Here is an 8996-nt window from a genome sequence, read left to right on the forward strand (position 1 = left end):
CTATCTATCTATCTATCTATCTATCTATCTATCTATCTGTCATTTACTTGTTTAGTGTATTAGTCCGGGTTCTCTAGAGTCATAGAACTTGTAAAGAATCTCTCTCTCTCTCTCTCTCTCTCTATATATATATATATATATATATATATATATATATATAAATATATATATATATATTTGGATTTTATTGGGATGGCTCACATTCATCTAATCCAACAGTGGCTAGCTGTGTTTGGAACGTCCAAGAATCTAGTAGTTGCTCAGTCACATAAGGCTGGATGCCTCCATTGGTCTTCCGTTTATGCTGGAATCCAGAAGAAGTAGGCTCCAATGCTAGTGAAGGAATGGACTTGCTAGCAAGGCAAGGGCAAACAGGCAGAGACCAAAACCTTCCTTCTTCCATGCCCTTATATAGACTTCCAGCAGAAGGTGTAGCCCAGATTAAAGGTGTGTCTCTCTATCCAAAGATCTGGATTAAAGGCGTATGTCTACCCCAACTCAAGATCCAGATTACAGATGAGTCTTCCTACCTCAAAGATCTAGACTAGAAGTGGGTTCCCCCACTTCAAACCAAACAGAAAATCTCTCACAGGTATGCCCTCCATTTCTGGGTTGTAGTTCATTCCAGATGTATTCATGTTGACAAACAAGAATAACCATCACAGTTAGTTTGATATTGAGACAGAGTTTTTCTATGTAGCCCAGTTTGGCTTGGAACTCCATATGTAACTGAGGCTGTCTTCCAACCTGTGGTCCTCCTGCCTCAGCCTGCAAAGTACTGAGGATCACAGATGTGTATCTACACACCTGGCTCTATTGTGGCTTTTCTAAGCACATATTTGACAAACTATGAATATACTCTTTTTGGCCCGTTTGTTAAACTGAGACATTTGTAGTATGTCTTTACCTTGCTCATGACAAATCCTATCATGGTCACTATTGTTAAGAGTGTCTTGGGAGAAGAGAACTGTACCAGTGCCCAATGCAGTCAGATTTTCCTTGTAATTCTCACGAGGATCATGGAAATGCAATTTAATTTTTAAAACACTACTGTCTTAGGTTGGGTTTCTATTGCTGCAATGAAATGAACACCATGACCAGAAGCAAGTTGGGAAGGAAAGGGTTTATTCAGCTTACACTTCCAGGTCATAGTCCATAATTGGGGAACTCAAACTGGACAAGATCCTAGAGGGAGGAGCTGATGCAGAGGCCATGGACGGGGTGCTGCTTATTGGCTTGCTCCCTCATGACTTGCTCAGCTGGCTTTCTTATAGAATCCAGGACCACCAGCTCAGGGATGGCACCACCCACCATGGGCTGGGTCCTCCCCCATTGATCACTAATTGAGAGAATACCTTACAGCTGGATGTCATGGAGATATTGTTTCAACTGAGGCTCCTTTCTCTGTGATGACTCTAGCTTGTGTCAAGTTGACATAAAACAAGCCAGTACAACTCCAATATAGTGTTAGGACCTAATGCAGGGGTGGGGAGGGGAGCTTCCCACTGTAACAAGTGTAAGTGTATTATACTGAGTCTTGGAAAAAGACTCGAGTACCAGAAAATAAAAACATACCCTAATACACGGGGAAACGCCAGCTTCAGTTTTATTTATGCCTTGCCGGGATCTCCAGTCTAGACCCTGAGTAAGTGTACCTTAGTTTAACAACTGACTCAAATGCAAAATGGCTGTAAATTTAGATAGGCTATCGGTGTTCTGAACATGACAGAAAAAATTTATAGAGAAATTGGTCTTTCTATTAGCTTTCAAGGAGAGACAGATGGCTCACTGCAATGGCCTGTTTGGTGTGAAGCTTTGATGGAGTGCTTGAGTTAAGCTGGCTTTGGCTCCTATCCCAGCCCCCAAAAGGTGCTCTGCTCAGCCCACCTGAACAATGCTGATTCATCCCTGACAAGAATCCTCCAAGGAGGAGCCTGCCATGAGCGGACATGGGAGATGATGGAGACACTATCGGGCACCAGAAGTCTTATGGGACTTACGTGCATTTTGAACTTACAGATTGAGGGACACTGTGGCTCCAAAGGCTAACTGACTTGTTCTAGGCCATACAGCTTGTAAGTGGATAATCTGAACCGAAATCTATCACCTGTTAGACCAGTGAGCTCTCCATCATCCAGTGCTTGTCTTCTTTGTTTTGTTTTTTAATATGCATGATAATTTACCTGTGTGTATGTACATACACCCCTTTCGTGCTTGATGCCTGTGGGGGCCAGATAGGGGCATCAGATCCCCTGGAAGTGGAATGGCAGACATTTGTTAGCTACCATGTGGGTGCTGGGAACTGAACCCTGTAGAGGAATTTTAATCTAGCCACATGGTTGCTCTGGCTGGGGATTACATCCACATAGATGATCTGGATTGTAGATACTCCATTCACCTTTAATCCCTCTGCCTGGAGTACACCCTTTTAATCCCAAACAATGATGTCTAATTGAGGGGCAGACAAAGTGAATCACAGAAAGATTTGGCAGAATGAATCAGAGATAGGATACACCCTACTCTCAGACAGGAAAGAGAGACTATTTAAGAGAAGCGAGGAGAGAGAAGAGAGTTCTGTGTAGTTCAGTCATAGTGTAGCTGTGCTTAGTTCAGATCAGAGCAGTTAAGTTTGTGGAGTTCGGAGGCAGTCTTCCCATGCAGAGAAATCCAGTCAGAAGCCGAGAGAAGCCAGCTTGAATTAGTCAAGTTGGAGAGGAGTTTAAGCCAGAATAGCTGAGTTGAACCAGGCAGCTAGAGTTTCAAAAGAGCTATAAACAGTGAGTTTATTCGGCAGTGAGTCTCAGAGGCTGAGACATTCTAGGTCCAGGTTAGCAGACAGAAGCTGAAGCCATCAAGGTCCGGGCTTGCAGAAGTTTAGATTGAATGGAGGCTAGAAGCTTCCAGGTCTAGGCTTAGGGATAGTTAGAACAGAGAAGGAAACCGCTCTGGGCTCAGCCCAAGCCATGTTTTCACAAAGCTAAGGTACAGCTCTCATCTCATACCTTCCTCTGAGGAAACAAAAAGGACATTCACATTTGCAGAACCCAAGTCTGTAGCAAGTGCTCTAAACTACCGAGCCATCTCTCCAGCCTCATAGCTTACCTTTTAAAAGATAGTGATTAGGATTGTGTGTATGCATATGATACGTGTATGTGTGTGTGTGTGTGTGTGTGTGTGTGTGTGTGTGTGAATGAGGTCCAGTGCACGACACAGTGCACGTACAGAGGTCAGAGGATAACTTGTGAGAGTTCATTCTCCCCTTCCACTATGGTTTCCTAGGATCTAACAATTCAGGTTACCATGCTTGCACACCACATGCATTTACCCACTGAGTCTTCTTCCAGCCTTGGTACTTGTCTTTTACTCAGAGAGTAGGGTTATTGGAACTCATGAGGAGTTTGAAAAGACCATCGTATTTACTGTATTCATGTAAAAAGTGATACGGGCTCAGAACCAGTGAACTTAAGAGCCAGCATTCACACCACGCAAATAATGAACGAGATCATAACCCTTCATGTTGTGTGTGCAGAGGGAAGTGATGGTCACAGCTTGTGGCTTCATCCAAATGTCTATATCCTTCCCTGGAACACAACTGATCTAATCTTCCCATCGTCCCTTGTGGCTTTGTAACTGACTTTGAGCCAAGGGAGGTGTGAAAGTGATGATGTCATTGCCTCTAGGCTAGTAAAGGACCTGGGAATTCAAGGTGACTAAAGGTGACAGAGCTGCTATCTCCTCATACCTAATACACCAGAAGTCCCCTTGAGAGCAAACATGTGAACAAGAAGCAACCTAGCATGGCATGCTGGCATGACCAGATTGAGCCTGTTATTGTAGCCTGTTCTGGTATACCCTAACTGATACTGATTCACACTTGAGTGATGCCCCTGTGGTAGGGTGTTGTTCCTTATGCATAACTATAGATGGCAAGCAGGTTGGTTGGAGAGTCAAGGAGGGGAAAGATCCATGACTGGAGATCTGAGTCTTGGATTGTTAGCATGTTCTCTGAGTTCCACAGAGTTGTACAATTTGCCCTACATTAGCAGGTTAGAGTTTGTGCCTCCAGCTGATCACTCCTTTCGTGTGCAAGGAGGATGTCAAAGAACAAGATGCTCAAGGTCCCCGACAAGTACAAAAGATTTATTTATACTCCATGCCATGATTATACATAGCCCAAGAAGGAAACAGGATCTTGTAGGACTGGTATTCATCTTGAACTTGGTTCTAGGCTAAGGATTACCCACCCTTTACTGGAAGTCATGTTGGTCTTCTGGGTAGGTATTTTGAGTATCATCCTTAGATTTTGCTGACAGAAGTCAAATTTAGACATCCCTCTAGCCCTCCATTTTTTTCAGGTTATGAGAGGGGGAAGTGGACAAACTAGGATGTTCCCAATTTCAGATTGGAGGTGTATTAATTCTGAGATGCAAATACATGGCATAGAAAAATGTGTATTCTTAGTTAATGGTCTATTGCTGTGAAGAGACACGGTGACCACAACAACTCTTATAAAAGAAAATATTTAGTTAATGCTTGCTCACAGTTTCAGAAGTTTAGTCCATGAATCATCATGGCAGGGAACATGTTCCATTTGTGTCACTGTCTTAGCTGGGGCTGAGTGGCTTAAGCAGCCATTATCCACTTCCTGGTAGAGGCTGGGCAGTCTAAGCCCAAGGTGTTAGCAGACTTGGTTTCTGCGGATGGCCCTCTTAGCTTAGAGCTGACTGACTTCTACAGTACCTTCCTTCACATGGTTGGGGAGGGAACTCTCTCTGGTGTCTTTATAGGTCACTAATCCTATTCTCAGGGTCCCAGCTTCGTGATAGAGCGCCACTTCCTATAACCGTAACTTCAGGAGAGAGGCTTTAGCATGCTTTCCAGAAATCATGGCAAGTCTCTCTGTCTCTTTGTCTCTCTCTGTCTCTCTCTGTCTCTCTGTCTCTGTCTCTCTCTCTCTCTCTCTCTCTCCCTCTCTCTCTGTCTGTCTTTCTCTGTGTCTCTGTCTGTCTCACTGTCTTTGTCTCTGTCTTGCTCTCTCACCTCACTATGTAGCATTGGCTGTTCTGAAACTTGCTATGTAGACTGGCTGGCCTTGAACTTATAAATGCCATTGTCTCTGCCTCCTGATACTGTTACTCTCTGCTAGGATTAACAGTATGTACTACCATGCCGGTCCCTGTAATCATCTTTCTCTTTTCTATTCCCTTCTTTACTTTCCTACCTCTCTTCCCTTTAAACAGTTCTGTTCTATCCTGTACAGATCATATTCAACTAAAGCAGCAACTCTGAAGACAGAATGATAAGCCATGCTTTTTCTTTTCTTTTCTTTATGCACACATGGGCATTTTGTCTTTGCCTGCATATATGTCTGTGCAGTATGTGAATACCTGGGGCCACTGGAGGCCTGAAGAGGAAATTGGACCCCCTAGGGCTAGAGCTATAGATGGTTGTAAGACACCATGGGGGTGCTGGGAATTGAACCCAAGTCCTCTGGAGCAACAGCCAGTGCTGTTAGCCATTGAGCTATTGCTCTATCCTCAGTCCCTGTCTTTTTTTTTTTTTATAACCACCCAAGTTGTTGTCTCAAGAAGAAAGCATTCCCTTTCTAGTAGAGGTGTGTGTGTACCCTAGGTCTGTGGGACTTGGGCATCTGAAACTGCACTTAATGCCTTAAATCCTGACATTGACTTCTTGAGTCCAGGGTAAGTCTGCTTGGATGCATGCTACTCACCCACTCAACTTTCATCTTCTTACTTTCAAACTTCCTACAGTGAATGGGTGAAGACTTGCCACTCCCCTGGGGACAATGCTGATAGACACTGATTTTATTCCAAGTGTGCTTATTTGCCTTGATAGTAGTTCTCATCCCAGACCACAGCCTTATGGTTCTTCCCATGTTTCTCCATCATATAACGATCAGAATCAGTCAGATACCAAGAAGTCCCTTTCTTTTCTTGAGTGCAGGTTTCTGCTTCCGGGTCATTTAGCACACTGAACACAAGCTGTTTGGGTCTCTCCTCCACATCTACCACCATGGCCTCTATCCTTCTCTTATAAAGGGGAAGTACCTTGTCAGGACCTAAAGCCAACCCTATGACAATCAAGTTCTGCTGCACAGATTTGGTGCAGTTGGGTGTGGAAGCATTCAATCCAGAGCCCTACCTTTGTATGACTGTTCTGGTTCAGACACTCACACTTAACAAATAAACTTCTGCCTCTGAGTGTTTCCCTTGGCTATGGGTACTGTCGATGGTCACACCAGCAGCTCAAACCCTGCCTCATTCTCAGAGCCACATGCTAACAGATTCCCTGGGGTGGTTTGGATATGCTTAACCCAGAGAGTGGAAATATTAGGAGGTGTGGCCTTGCTGAAGTGGGTGTGTCACTGTGGGCATGGGCTTTAAGACCCTCATCCTAACCACATGGGAGCCAGTCTTCTCCTAGTAGCCTTCAGATGAAGTTGTAGAACTCTCAGCTCTTCCTACACCATACCTGCATGGACACTCCCATACTCCCACCTTGATGATAATGGACTAAACCTCCAAACCTGTAAACCAGCCCCAATTAAATGTCCTTATAAGAGTTGTCTTGGTCATGGTGTCTGTTCACAGCAGTAAAACCTTAACTAAGATACTTTCCAAAATCATCCTTCTTAAAAGCAAACTTCAAACACTTAACTTTTCCAAAGAGGACCTACACCTGTGGCCTCTTTCCACCTATTGGTCACCTCTCTTTCCATGCAGTCTGTCTCTAGCACCATGACAGTCACTGCCTTTGAATGCCAGGTCCACTCAAATAATACTATTTATTGTTAAATAATATGTTTAAATATAATTAATATATATCATATATAACATATATTATAATATAGAATATATTATATATTTAACATAAAATAATATTTGGCAATAATCCTATAATTTGTATCGATGGGGCAGGCCAGTGCATTAACTTTGCAGACACTGTCTCACTTAATGTTTTGCAGCCCTCTGAAGATGGACTGGGGTTAATCACAGGAAGCCACAGCTCAGCAGGCTCAGGATTCCCCAAGGAGGATGAAGAGGTTCGCTGGCTATTGTTTTTGTGTCCGAGTTGTTTTAAATCCCAGCTCCTTCACTTCCTACTTGAGCTCTGGCATTAGATAAGCGATATTGCCTCACTCCCTCGTTTGTGAAATATTATGGAAAGGATTGCCTGTCTCACAAGGACACTGAGAGTAACAAAAGCGTTAGAGTGGAAGAAGCACCCTTGGAGGACCTGGTGCAGTGTCGACCATGACAACACAGGACTCTCCCAAACCTTCTTTGTACTCTGTCCCTTCCAGTCATAAGAACATATCAACACCAGCTCACTGTTTACGTGGCACTAATTTCAGTGACAGTGGGAAAGACTTACGCAATGAGTCCCATGCAGTCTTAGTATGGATAGGCAGGCCTGTGTCTGCAGCAGGCCCCTCCCTGAAATCATTACTATGTGTTTTGCCAGTGAGCCTGCTTGTTCTTTCTATAACCCAGAAGCTTCATTAATTCTCATCCTCTTATAGCCTCCTTTTCCCCTTGTGATACAGATGAAAGGTGGTTTCTCCTGATTTCCATGGACTCTTTTTTTCCTTATTGAATAACTTCTGTTGACGAAAGTCAACCACAGACAGGCATGTGCATTCTGGCACATCTGTCCCTGGCCTCTGACCATGCAGGGTCTCTAGAGAAGCCAAGACCCCCCGTCAGTTTAAACAGTCTGTGTCTTCCTTTCTTAGAGGCATTCTGAGTTATATGACAGGTCTTCATTTTGGGGGCTTTCTGAGGGGCACCACATTCTTTCCCAGCAGACTCATATCCCCACCGCAAGCTCACATCCCATCACAATGAACGCCTTTGCTTATCCCAGCGTGATGCTCACATCCCTTGGGGAGGTTCAGATCTGGCCCACAGGACGCTGTGCTTGGAATGCGCCACCTTCTAAACCGGATGCAAGTAATATTTCGAATGTGTTATTCCACATAAATTTGCAGACCTTGCAATGCTGGGTTTCTCGGCATTAAAAATCCTCAACTGGCTGAATCCACGTAAGTCTGCTCTTTACACAGTTCCTTCCTTTCTTGTTCTCTTCCCCAAACCAAGACACAGCCTTCGGTGGACAGTGAGCGATACTGTGTGTAATGGCCTTGGGGTCCTGTACTCTCTGTTCTGGTCCCTGCAAGTGTGAGAATCGTAAGCTATGCTGTCATTCTGGGGATGGGAGGAGTCCATAGAAGGTCCTCCAATGCCTCTCTGCTCCAATACAGTCTTTCTCGGTTTACTCTTGGCTCTCTGCAGTCCCTCCCATCTTCTACGAGAGGTCCCTCTTCATCCCTCCACATGGTTCACTGTGGTGCTGATGGCCTCTGGTGGGCAGAAAGGGTGCCCCACTAAATGACTCAAGTCCTCACATCAGTCAGTTAAACCCAGGGCCCCTGATGATACATGCACTTTGTAAATACTCGCAGAGGACATTACACATGGTATTTGGAGAAGGGTTGCAATTCCTTTCGTATTTATTTGATAGCTCCTGGCTTTTACAACATAAACTCGACGTCTTTGCTAAATTTGATGTCCTGCTATAAGGCCAAGGGGTATAGAAAGAGGAGGCAGCAGGAAATGGAGAAGGCTAAAGTGTTACAGGGAATCCGAGGATCATGCGATTGGATCCTCCTCATTTACCTATGAAAATAGCACTGACTCTGGTTGCTATGTGTTCCTTCTAACAGTGCTCTTAGCTCGTGAGCTCGTGGACTAGGTGTAGAGGATGTGGGCTTCAGGAATCCTGTAGCCTCATAGCCAGTGTTGTGTTTATAAAAACATAAAGAGATAAAGCGTATGTTCTGTGGGTGTGTAGAGAGATACGGAGGAAAAGGATGTCTCAGCAGGCCCATGCCGAGGCATCTCTTCCTCCTGAGGGACTAGCCCAGGACGGTATAGCATAGAATAGAGTTTATTCAGGGCATGGGGAGGGGAGCC

The sequence above is a fragment of the Grammomys surdaster genome, unplaced genomic scaffold, assembly GCF_004785775.1.
Source record: "Grammomys surdaster isolate TR1022 unplaced genomic scaffold, NIH_TR_1.0 372, whole genome shotgun sequence".
Lineage (NCBI taxonomy): Eukaryota > Metazoa > Chordata > Mammalia > Rodentia > Muridae > Grammomys > Grammomys surdaster.